Genomic DNA, 12,013 nt, shown 5'->3' with positions numbered 1-12,013 from the left:
CTCTCACACACACACACACACACACACACACACACACACACACACACACACACACAGACGCCACTACAGGTCAACCATGAGGCGTACCAGGAATCAGTGTTCAGGCAGGGGCAGCACCTCAGTTGAGTAGTGTTTTTGTTAGTTATTTCCCCTTCCTCTCTGTTGGAGGAAGGCACACATTTGTAAGCATATTCAAGATTAAAATACATATCGTCAATAATTTTCAGTAAGAGTCACGATCAAAAGCCGCAGTCAATATTTGTACAGCTGAAGTCAGTTTCTTTTGCCCAATGAACTTGTCCTTGCAAGCCATTTTTCTCTGGTCTTAATTCTGAGCAAATTCTGTGTTTTATAAACAAATTAAATTAAAACAAATTCGCCTGTCACAAAAACAATTCAGGAAGAAGAAAAAGAAAAAATAGTAACCAAATCAGTATTTTTTTAATGAAGAGCAGTTAAATGACTGAGATTTAAAAAAAAAACCCACTGGTCACCTTACCATTAACCTCCATCATTTTTCCATTTAGTAAATATGTAGGCTTAGGCTTCACTCTGTAGGCAAAATATGAAGGCTAAAATCAAGTAGAAGTTCACATGACCTCACAGTCCTTACCTCCATCAGTACAAAGAGCGCCGCAAAGAAGAGGAGGGTCGGCCACTCTACTCTGTGGAGAATGATCTCAAAGTCGTGAGCGTCAGCTAAAATTAGCAACCAGATGGCACCCAGAATAGCAATCCACCCTGCAAAACAAGCAGAATCCATCCTGTAAGACCCACACTGCTGGCGCACCAGTCCACGTTCTGTCTTCTCAATGGTGGGTTTCGTCATTGAAAACGACTGCTGGGCTGCAAACTGTGTAATATATATATATATATATATATATATATATATATATACATACATACATATATACACATATACATATATATACACATACATGTATATATATATATATATATATTCATGAACCAATACTGCAGTCAAGATAACGGGCACATTCGTCATCCCAGAACTCGCTCCCATCCACGCTTTGCCGCCCTCCCAATAAAGCCCCAAACCTCAAACGTCACATATGTTACCCAATGTCCTACCTCTGACATAAGCTCTGGCCCTCACATTTCCAACTGATCTAATGACACATATTTTTTTTTTCCTGATTACTTCTTGGTGGACAGATAATCTTGTCAGAAAAGTGGTATTTAGGATAATTACTTTAATGTAATTTTGTTATGTGAGTCAATTTTCAAAGTTTTTCACTAATAAGTGGCATACCATTACCTGGCTAAGCCATGATATAATTCCCATTAAGGACATCCCAATGGTTTCTAGTGTTTTGCTATTACAAATGAATACGATCTAAATATTCACAGAATGACTACAGTGACCTCCCTCAATATGAACAAGAGCCTTGAAATAGAGCAACAAATCAGGCCAGAGCTAAGAAATGTACTGGCTGCATTGAGAGGTCACAGAATCGTTAGGATGGTCCCCTTACTCCTCAGATTCCCTGAATGTCAAAGAAGATACATTGCATTGACTGTTTTCATGCTGACCAATATCCAGGCAGGTTCTTGCCACTCCTGATGGCTGAGCACTGTGGTACAGAAGCTCACAAGTCATTTCATATAAATTCATATGCTTTGTGTAATCGCTCATTCGCCAATGAGAAAATAACCACTTGATTTGAGAGTCTTAATAATTGCCTTGAAATGTACCTTACTATTGTACTGATAACTCTTTGTTTACTCATAGACATCTTTGTTTAAACGGACTTGTCTTTAAAAAAATCTATGGCTGAAAAGCCGCATGCTGTCTATCAAAATCACGTTCGAAAGGTCAGCTGCCGTTGTGTCTGTGTTGTAGGGTATTTGTACACTGAGTGAAGTTACATTGCTGTGATTAGTATAATAAAAAGCTAAGTGGCCAATATATAGGCAGGAAGTACAGGTGGGATTTCTGGGGAGAGAGAGGAAGAGGAGGAGGAATCGAGGCCTCAGGAGAAACCAGGGGACACAGAGGAAACAGGGGGTGGGTGCAGTATGGAAGAGAGATAACGTCACATGGCAGAACATAGATTAGTATAAATGGGTTAATTTAAGTTATAACAGCTAGTTAGGAACAAGCCTAAGCTACAGGCCACGCTTTCATAATTAAATAGAAGTTTCTGTGTCATTACTTGGGATCTGGCTGGCAGGACAGAGAAAAACTTGTCACATGTGTATGCAAACCTATGTGACACGAGCCATTGGGAATGGAAAACGAAAGGTGGGTGGATCATTACATTCTTTTCTCCACTCCCAAATCGCTGACCTGTGTGTGTTCAACGTAGGCAATTAGCTGCATTAGTCAAGTCAGTATGTCAACGTATTTCCTCACCCCTGCGGTTCACCCTGCTGCAAGTTTTCTCAGTCCCGTGGACTAGATGAAGTCACAAGATCAACCTCTATCCCCTGAGCTATGAACAAACAAGATCCAAATTCCGAACCAGCACTTGAGGTAGCTTTCAGCTCTATGTACCATTTCTTCCCTGCCCAGGTGACTTATAAACTATCTAATATGGTGGAATCAAAACGCGGTGGTTTCCTGTGCACGAGGACTCTTTCTGATCAGCAGAGTACAAATAAGGAAAATTCTTTATTGTGTTAGATTGCTTGAGATGGTAGGGCCAACGTTTTACCCAGCACCACCTACTCTATCCCACAGCGTTTGCCCTCAGGAAAAAAAATGCAATGCGTGGGGTTTAAGCAAAATTGTGCAAATAGTCAGAGAAAAGCTAGTTGTTCGTGTTGTTGAGTCTTGCTACAATGGGCTGCATCGTTCATTTACTGACAATAGAGAGCAGTTTTCACAAGCAAGCATTTGGAAAGAATCTGAACTGATCAAATCTCACAAGATTTCGAAATTCTTGCTAAAGTTATAAATGCCAAGAACTTGAACACCACAACAAATGGAACAGTTGACAGACCTATAATGAGTCTCGCTCTGTCCCCCTGGCCAGCTCACAATAATGACACGGAGACTTCTGATTAATTATGAAAGCCTGGCCTTTATCTTAGGCTTGTTCCCAACTTGCTCTTATAACTTAAATTAACCCATTTATATTCATCTAAGTTCTATCATGTAGCATTACCTCTCTTCCACCTCCTGTACCCTCTCCATGCCTCCCGGCTTTTTCCATGCCCTTGACTCCTCCTCCTCTTCCTTTCTCTCCATAGAAATCCCACCTATACCTATTGACTGTTCAGCTTTTTATTACAACAATACACCTTCACACAGTGTATCAATATCCTACAACACAGACATTACTTCTCACACGATGACTCCAAAACATAGAAATTCAGACTATGTAAAAAATAAAAAGGGAGGGGGGGACTTCACAGTGTGTTTGAGGCCAGGATGGGTTCCTTAGTATCTGTCTCTAAAACCCAAGGGTTGGAGTTGCAGCTCAGGGACAGCGCTCTTGCTGAGCATGCATTATGCAACGACTCCATTCTCAGAGATGCAGCACTAAGTGTAGATTAGTAAGAGTGAGTAAGTAGATACTGGATTGACTAGGCAGATACGAGGTAACAAAGATTTCAAAATGAAAGGAACTGGTGTGGCATCTGCTGGCAAGGGAGAAAATAATACACCAAGAAAATGCTACAAGTCCATAAACGCCTCTACCAACAAAGGTTTCAAGTGCATAGAGCACAAGATGAAATAATGAAATAGCTCAGTAATATTCAGAAACTTCAATACTCTTATCTCAGCAACGGACAAAATGCCACGACAGGTCAGAAAATAAAACTCAACCTAAGGTGTCTGTGCACTTCTCCACACAAGTCAAATACGCTCCTGTCCACATGGAAAATTCTCTAAAACCCATTATTCCATAAAGCAAATACCAGTGAATGTATGAGTACTGAAATCATGATAGATTAGATATCTACACTGGAATGAAATTCAGAAGTCAATGATGGAAAAAATTTGAGAACTACATGAATTGTGCAAATGAAGCATCGTGCTTCATAAATTCTCCTCCCCCCCCCTTTTCCTGTATTTTATTTAAACTAGAAATGAGCTTGTTTTACATGTCAATCCCAGTTCCCTCTCCTTCCCCTCCTCCACTGCCCCTCCACCAACCCTCCATCCTAATCCCTTTCTGCTCCCCAGGGAGGGTGAGGCCTTCCTTGGGGAATTTCAGAGTCTGTTACATCATTTGGAGCAGGGCTAGGCCTTTCCCTATGTGTCCAGGCTGAGAGAGTATCACTCTGTGTGGGATGGGCTCCCAAAGTCCATTCCTATACTAGGGATAAATACTGATCCACTACCAGAGGCCCCATAGACTGCCCAAGCCTCCTAACTGACACCCACGTTCAGGGGATCTGGCTCAGTCCTTAATAGGAATTTACTTTTTTTTTTTTTTTAATTCAAAAGTAGAATTTAAAATTCCTTGAAGTAATAGAAATGGAAACACAGTAGAGCAGCATTGGTGAGAACCGATAAGGCAGTAATCACATAAAACAGCCTACTCCAAAAGACCTCAGTGCAGTTACTTCAACTTCGGTGCTAAGAAACTAAAAGCAGAGCACTGTAAATCCAAAATAAGCATAAGAAAAAAAATATGGTAAAGGTTATATTGGAAATAAATAAAAGAGAAAACATGCAAAATAATGGAGACAATCAACAAAATCAAAACTGGCTCTTAGAAAAGCAACAAAATTGATAAACATTTAGCTAAATTAGTATGGTTTGAATGCAAAATATCCCCCACAGGCTCGCATTTTGGACATTTGGTTCCCCAGTTGGTGGTACTGTTTGGGGAGGTTGTAGAGCCATTTGAGTATGGAGCCTACCTATCACAGCCTTTTAAGCCGTGGGGAGACTCTACTTCTAGGCCAAACTGTCCCTTTCCTTGTCTGTTAAAATATGAACAAGCCATGCTACAAGGTTCCCCATCTTGGACCATGCCAACATGTGACATGCCCCTCCCAAATACGGGGTAGTGTGACTCAGAATAAATCATTCTTCCAATAATCACTTTCGTAAGATTCTGTCATGGTTATGAGAAAAGTAATTAATGCGTCAGCCAGCCATGGAATGTAAATTAACCTACTCAGATAACTACGGACTTCATGTTAACCCACATGAAATGTAGATTAACCTAGTCAGATAGTAACTAAAATTTCAGTTCTGTTAACCCACACGAAACGCACAAACTCCTAAAACGTACAAACCACTGATACTGATCCAAGAACAAATAAAATGTGAATAAAGTTCTATCCCGTAAAGACCATGTCATAATCACAGTACTTCTCATGAAGAAAACCGTTCTCTTCTTGCAATAAACAAAGGTGATGGGTTGACGACCAAAACTGAAGAGCTAACCGTTTTAAAAGGAGACAGGCACACATCTTCATGACCTTTGAGGAGGCAGTAGTCAGCTAGATGCAAACTCACAGTATTGGAAGAGGTAAGCGGTGCCCTCCATACTGAAAACTCCTAGAGGGACATGATCAGCAACACCTGGCAGTAGAACTGTTAGCTGCCAGCTACTTGGGAGGCTGAGCCAGGAGAAGGGAACAAACAGATCAGTCTCAGAATAATAATTTTAAGAGGAGCTGCTAGGGATGTTGAAGGAAACTTGCCTAGCATCTGTGAGGTAGGTTTACCTAAGTTCAATCCCAAATACCGTAGCAGCAGAATGAGGAGGAGGAAAAAAAGAGGAGTAGCAGGAAGAGAAACAGAATTCAACTAGAGGCGAGTTGGAGCCCAGAGGAGGAGGTACCTAGGCTATATGCAAACATGTGCCGTTTTCATTAAGGCACTCGAGCATCCAAAGGTTTTTGGATCCCTGGGGAGTGTTGGGATCGTCTCTCAACGATAACAAGAGATAACTGTACCAACCAGACCCTAGAGGGACTAGCCATGTGTTGGGAGGTTTGCAGAATGTTTGTCTTGCTACAATGACCCCCCTTCCTCTAAAAATTACGCCCTCAGCCATCACAGCCATGTGTTTCCACATGGCCCTATCCTCCTGGCTGGCATTTCCAGCGTTAGGGCACCGATCAGACTCTTCACCTGGGAATCTGAAACTCAAAACAGCCTTCTCTCTGTGTGGCTAACGCAGATTCTACACGCTGATTGAGGATGTGCCAGAAAAAAAAAAAAAAACAAGAAGCCGAATGGCACCTGAGGGAACAAGCGGGTTTGCCAGTGTGGAGCAGCTTCTATCAATCACGTGCAGCCTCAAAGCCTGTCCTTATCTAACCTCTGCTGGCAGCCCATGATCCCCCCCACACTCCTCTCTGCTGCTGAAAACAAACCAAACGGATTGCTTGTCACTAAAAACACTCCCTCAAAGATAACACACAGATTGCTCCAAGACAAAGATGCTAAGGGACTCCTCGGGTGCATCAGACTAGCCCTAAGGGAGGGAGTCCATCCAGCCTGGTGCTGGTAAGGCTGCGTTCATACTATGGGAAGACAAAAGTTAACAGCCTCTCTGGGAAACTCCGGCAATTTCTTTCACAGTCAAATGTAAATACATATATGACCAATGGTCTCACCTCTAGATAAACAGCCAAGAATGAAAATTTAGAGTCACACAAATCCTTAAGAAGCTCATTTCGGAAGGTCGCATACAACCCAATTCCACACGTATGCATTCTCAAAGGAGATGGCTTGATAATGAGGGAAACTGACAAGTTGCTGATGGGAGAAACAGCCATAAAGGAGAGCACAGGGGCTGTGAGATTATACCCTGAATGTGTTGGTAGTTATATAGACCTCCATAGCTATTAAATTAAATAGAAAATTCACCTGGTCTATAAAGTTCCAGGACAGCTAGGACTACACACACACACACACACACACACACACACACCAACAAAAGGTTAGGCAAATGTTAGCAAAATTTTTCCCATGTGTTGTTAGGTTTTCAAATGCTTATATTCTCTTTCCAAGCACAAAAATAAAGTTCTCTGTGGCACCCAAAAGAACTCTCTCAAGGAAGGTTTCTGTTCGTGTACACCAGGCTCACTGTATTTGTTTAATTACCCACAGTGACTTAATCTTCTCAGTGATAAAAAGTTTATAACAGTAAAATGATGGCCTGCCTAGGTATAATTAGAATAATCACACTTTAACAGTTTCTAGATGCGCCCCCACCAAAAGCAGTTGAGATCCATGTCGTGTTAGCACTGCCTCTTGCATGCCTCAGAACTTCAGAGGATTCCAGAAAGACCAGCTCTGGTGTAGATAGAACATTCGTCGGCTGAGAGCCAAGCCCAAGTTACTCACCAAACTGGACGCCACATCGAACGTCTATTTCTCATTAGCGTATTCTTTCATATGAGGTGGATTTTACAAATAGATGTTTTTGTTACATTTCAACTACTGACGCTTACAAAGATCACATGAAGTCTATGGCAACGTGAGATGTTTGTGGAGAGGACGGCGGGCACCGGGAGTCCAACCTCAAAGAGCCATTTCTCCCCTGGGCACAGGTGGACCTTGACACAGAACTGGAGAAGGGCAGTGGCCAACCACTAGGGAGAATGTGCTGACAATGAGGGAAGACCACAGGGACACAGAGGGGGAGAAGCTGACTTCGTGGGGAAACCACTTGTAACCAGACTGGACACTGCGCTCAGTAGAACTCTCCTGATTTCCCAGACCCTTCAGTTTGCCTGTGATGTCTTGCTGTGTGGAAGGCAAAACGACTTTTGCTGATGTGACGTTTAGGCTCTTCTAGGAACCATTTCAAGACGTGGATGTCAAGCACGACATCTACATCCCTGCCAGCGTTGACCCCTGAAGGGGCTGTGGATGGACTGCCCCTCAGTGATACCCTCCCTTCCTCCCAACAAAGAGGATGGTCACACAGAAAGCATTCCTCCCGCTGAGAGCTGCCCCACATCCATCTCATGGCAGCAGATTACTCGACGGGAAAACTATCTGTAGCCAGACAGGACACTGAGTTCAGTAGGGCTCTCCTGATTTCCCAGGACCTTCACAGACACTAGTTTGCTGTGTAAAAAGTACGGTCATCATCTGGGAACAGACTTGGAAGCCCTCCAGTCCACACTGCCACATCAAATGCAGAGCTGGCAACAAAAGTTAACAGAATGTTAGACTCACCGAGATCAAGATGAATGCCAGGGACAAAGGAATTGAGGAAGAACATGGAGATAACAAATCCCAGCACTATCAGGCACTTGACAAGCAGACTCCTGTCTGATATCCTGTGCTATGAGAGAGAGAAGAACACAAGTCATTTTCTCAGTGCAGTCTTCAGATCCCTACATCATTTGAATCACGACGAGTATTCCCTTAGAGAGAGAGAGAGAGAGAGAGAGAGAGAGGGAGGGAGGGAGAAGGAGAGAGAACATCAAAATATTTGTGAAAACTAAATGATAATAAATGTGAAAAATAAATGTGGAAACACAGTGAGATACTAGCAAAAATCTTTGTGGGAACAAGATTCAGATGCATGGTCTCCAAGGCACATATGCCTGAGGGTTCCTATGTGCATGCATTTCCCAGAGTTCCACTGCCCTTCCTGTAAGTGGTGTCCATGTGAGGCCACATCCAAGAGTCATTACAGGGTGTGGTTATCAAACATGACATACATGACAGAACCGGCTCTGTATGTCTTTAACATGCTCAAGGCATTCATTCTTTAAGTACTGGTATCCCTGCAAAAGGAATCTGGAGACCATGAAATACAGTTCTTGCCTCTTACCGGGGGATAACCGATAAGTGTATCTGCCCAGTCACTCAGGAGCACAGAGAGCACTGTGTCCCTGAAGACCTTCATGACTTTAAGAGTGATAAGGTAATGATGACACATCCCCTGAGTCCCTCGGATGTGCTCGGCTCCACAGACAGCTCATCTCAACAGGAAAACGAGCAGAGGCAAAGCTCTGCCCCCAAACCAAACCTATAATGGCAGGACACACGGAGGATACATACACTGGTCCCTAAAACTCTACTTCCTACGTTACACCTCAAAAACACGTGCCCTGTAAACACTTTGGGTCATCAGGAGAGCTGAAGAGATGAGCAGAGGTCGGCTTCAAGGGTGGCCACCATGCTTTTCCAGGGCACAAATGGAATGCATCTTCAGGGAATACAAAAATGGTAAGGTTTTCATTTCCTGACAAGATAATTCTGCCATTTCAGAGAACTGCTTTCCTCGTTAACATAGAAAATAAATTATGCCTGGTGTAAAGCTATACGAATGAAAAGAACAATGTTTCCCAGTCACTAACCGAATCTGCTGTAACAGGAAGAACAGAGAGTTCTGAAGGGAAGGGACCGGAACACAGAAATGACAGAAAAGATGCTGGTGGGCTGGTGTAAGCAGAGCCCAGGGTGCACCTGCATCCAGATACGGCACCATGGTACACAATGTTCTGCAATTAGCTGTGTCAGCCAAAACTGATACTCAAACCTAAGTAGAAAAACAACCACCTTTTCTGCAAGCTATAACTCGGAAACCCCTGAGAAAAGGCAACAAGGTACCTTTCTTTGTAGCTCTTGGATGTTGGCCACCCAGTTTTTGTCTTCCTGCGAAATTTGTCTGTAAGAGAAAGAGGACTCTCGTTATTTCTATGTTGCAGGAAGCTCACTGCTGCTTCGTGAGATTAGCAAGGCGGCACCTATGGCTCTGGATGCCCAGGTATATTTGTGGATCCTGGCATAGCCGTGTGAGAGCTGGGATAACCGCGAAGGTGACCAGGGAAATTAGGAAAGCTATTCACTCTATATCCCCAAAGAAAAGGAACAGAAACCAACATCTGGAAGTTGGGGGGAAGTTGTAGGAACTCAGAGTCCTTGGCCACTGTGGCTGAGGCTGCAAAGAAAACCCTATGTACTCTGAGGAGAGAGTTGCCGGGGCAGAACCTCATGGCCATGCCCCCGTCAGGGTGCCATCAGCCTTGCCCAGGTAGATCAGGAGTTCAGCAATGGGACTTAGTAGTCACCATAGTGGTAGGAGTGGCCAGACTGCGCTTTCCATGTTTCCGGGTATCTTTGTTTCCAAAATGAGAGCATTGTATCTTTAGAACTAATTTGAGTAAGAGGTGAGACGGGAAATGTTACTTGCTTTAGGAGATTTTATCTGAGAAGAAGCAGGTGTCGCCACCTTGTAGCTTTGAGGTCCTCTCTTATCCATTCTCTGCACCTGCTTCTCTCTCTCTCTCTCTCTCTCTCTCTCTCTCTCTCTCTCTCTCTCTCTCTCTGTGTGTGTGTGTGTGTGTGTGTGTGTGTGTGTGTGTGTGGCATGAATGAAAGCAGTCTCCACAGGTTCATAGGGAGGGGCATTATTTGAAACGATTTGGACTTAGGTATGGCCTTGTTGGAGGAAGTGTGTCACTGGGGCGGGTTCTGAGGTTTCAGAAGCTCAAGCCAGGCCCAGTAGCTCACTCTCTCTTCCTGCTGCCTGCTGATCCAATCGTAGACCCTCAGCTCCCTCTCCAGCACCACGTATGCCCGGATGCTTCCCACCATGAGTATAATGGACTAAACCTCCGAGGTACAAGCCAGCCCAATTAAATGTTTTCATTTATAAGAGCTGCTGTGAGCCAGGCAGTGGCATGGCGGTGCACACCTTTAATCCTAGCACTCCAGAGGTAGAGGCAGGTGGATCTATTTGAGTTTGAGGCCAGCCTGGTCTACAAAGCTACACAGAGAAAACCTGACTCAAAAGAAAAAAAGTGTTGTATCTCTTCGCAGCAATAGAGCAGGAGTGGGTGTGTGTACATGTGTGCAAGTGTGTGTACCGATGAATGGGTGCACATGAACGTATATGCACATATATTTAGAGGCCAGATGTCAAGTTGAGGTACCATTCCTCAAGAGCTACCTTGTTTATTAAAATAGGACCTTTCACTGGGACCTGGTACTTATGGGTCAAGATAAGATGTCTGGCCGGGGAGTCCAAGAGATCCTCCAGGGAATCCAGGGGTCCTCCAGGGAATCCAGGGGTCCTCTAGGGAATCCAGGGGTCCTCCAGGGAATCCAGGGGTCCTCCAGGGAATCCAGGGGTCCTCCAGGGAATCCAGGGGTCCTCCAGGGAATCCAGGGGTCCTCCAGGGAATCCAGAGATCCTCCAGGGAATCCAGGGGTCCTCCAGTCTCTACTTTTCTGAGTACTGAGATTGCAAGCACACCCCACCACATCTGGCATACATCTGGCATTTATATTAGTCCTAGGGATCCTATGCAGGTCCTCATGCTTGTATGACATATTCTTTTATGGACTGAGTAATCTCCTTAGCTCCCGAATTTCCTTTTGATGTATATAATTAGCTCACTTTTTCTGATTTAATTTCATCTACCCTAGCCATAGGAAGGATGCTACACAGTGAAGAAGGTCATTTTTGTGTACACTCAAGTATCACAAATGAGCACCAAAGGAGACTGGCCACATGCCCAGAGCAGCTCTAAAGGAAATCCCAGCAGAAAGAGGAATAATTCTGAGAACAACGTTTCCAAAAATGGTAAAGCAAAAGGTGCAGAGCTATCACTTGGCTTGGGGTGCATCCTTCTAATACAGTCCTCCACAAAATGCACCTTGAGAGTCCACCACCTTCCTCCAGCTTCCGTTTCCTTTTTTGTAAACGGCACAAGATGGGCTCAGGAAAACTTGGCAAACCTCTAAGTCTGCATGTCTCCACATTTTTAAGTATGGGTCCCACTGAATGTGAAAATTTTTAATTCTTCAATTCTCCATGCCAAGATTTGGTCTTGTATCTCTGACTCATGAGCAGGGTCTGACGCTTGTTGAAATTGGTCCCCAGAATGCAACCTGGAAGCTTCCAGTGGCTTGACTATCTAAGTGATTTTTCTCCACCACTGGTGGGATGAGGTGGGCTCTGACCTTGAGATGGGGTCCTGTGTCTTAGTTGCTGACGTCTCAAGAAGAACTGAAGAAGCAGAGACTGAACTCAAAAGCACATGAGTCTTTTGAAATCTCGAAGCCCACCCCCAGTGACATACTCCCTCCAGCAAGGCTACCCAAGCA

At 44.0% G+C, this 12,013-nt stretch overlaps 1 long non-coding RNA gene across 1 annotated transcript; it reads right to left on the bottom strand.

Moving 5' to 3' along the window:
- Positions 1-612: 612 nt before the first annotated feature.
- Positions 613-9,573, bottom strand: LOC127213820 (uncharacterized). The gene is made up of 3 exons (XR_007833671.1): positions 9,512-9,573; positions 8,126-8,234; positions 613-741 (listed from the first exon to the last, which is right to left on the bottom strand). It is a non-coding gene; the product is annotated as an uncharacterized LOC127213820 (long non-coding RNA).
- Positions 9,574-12,013: the final 2,440 nt, after the last annotated feature.

Source organism: Phodopus roborovskii, unplaced genomic scaffold (genome assembly GCF_943737965.1).
Source record: "Phodopus roborovskii unplaced genomic scaffold, PHOROB, whole genome shotgun sequence".
NCBI lineage: Eukaryota > Metazoa > Chordata > Mammalia > Rodentia > Cricetidae > Phodopus > Phodopus roborovskii.
Note: the sequence above shows the minus strand (reverse complement) of the source record. Positions and strands in the feature narration are given on the sequence as shown.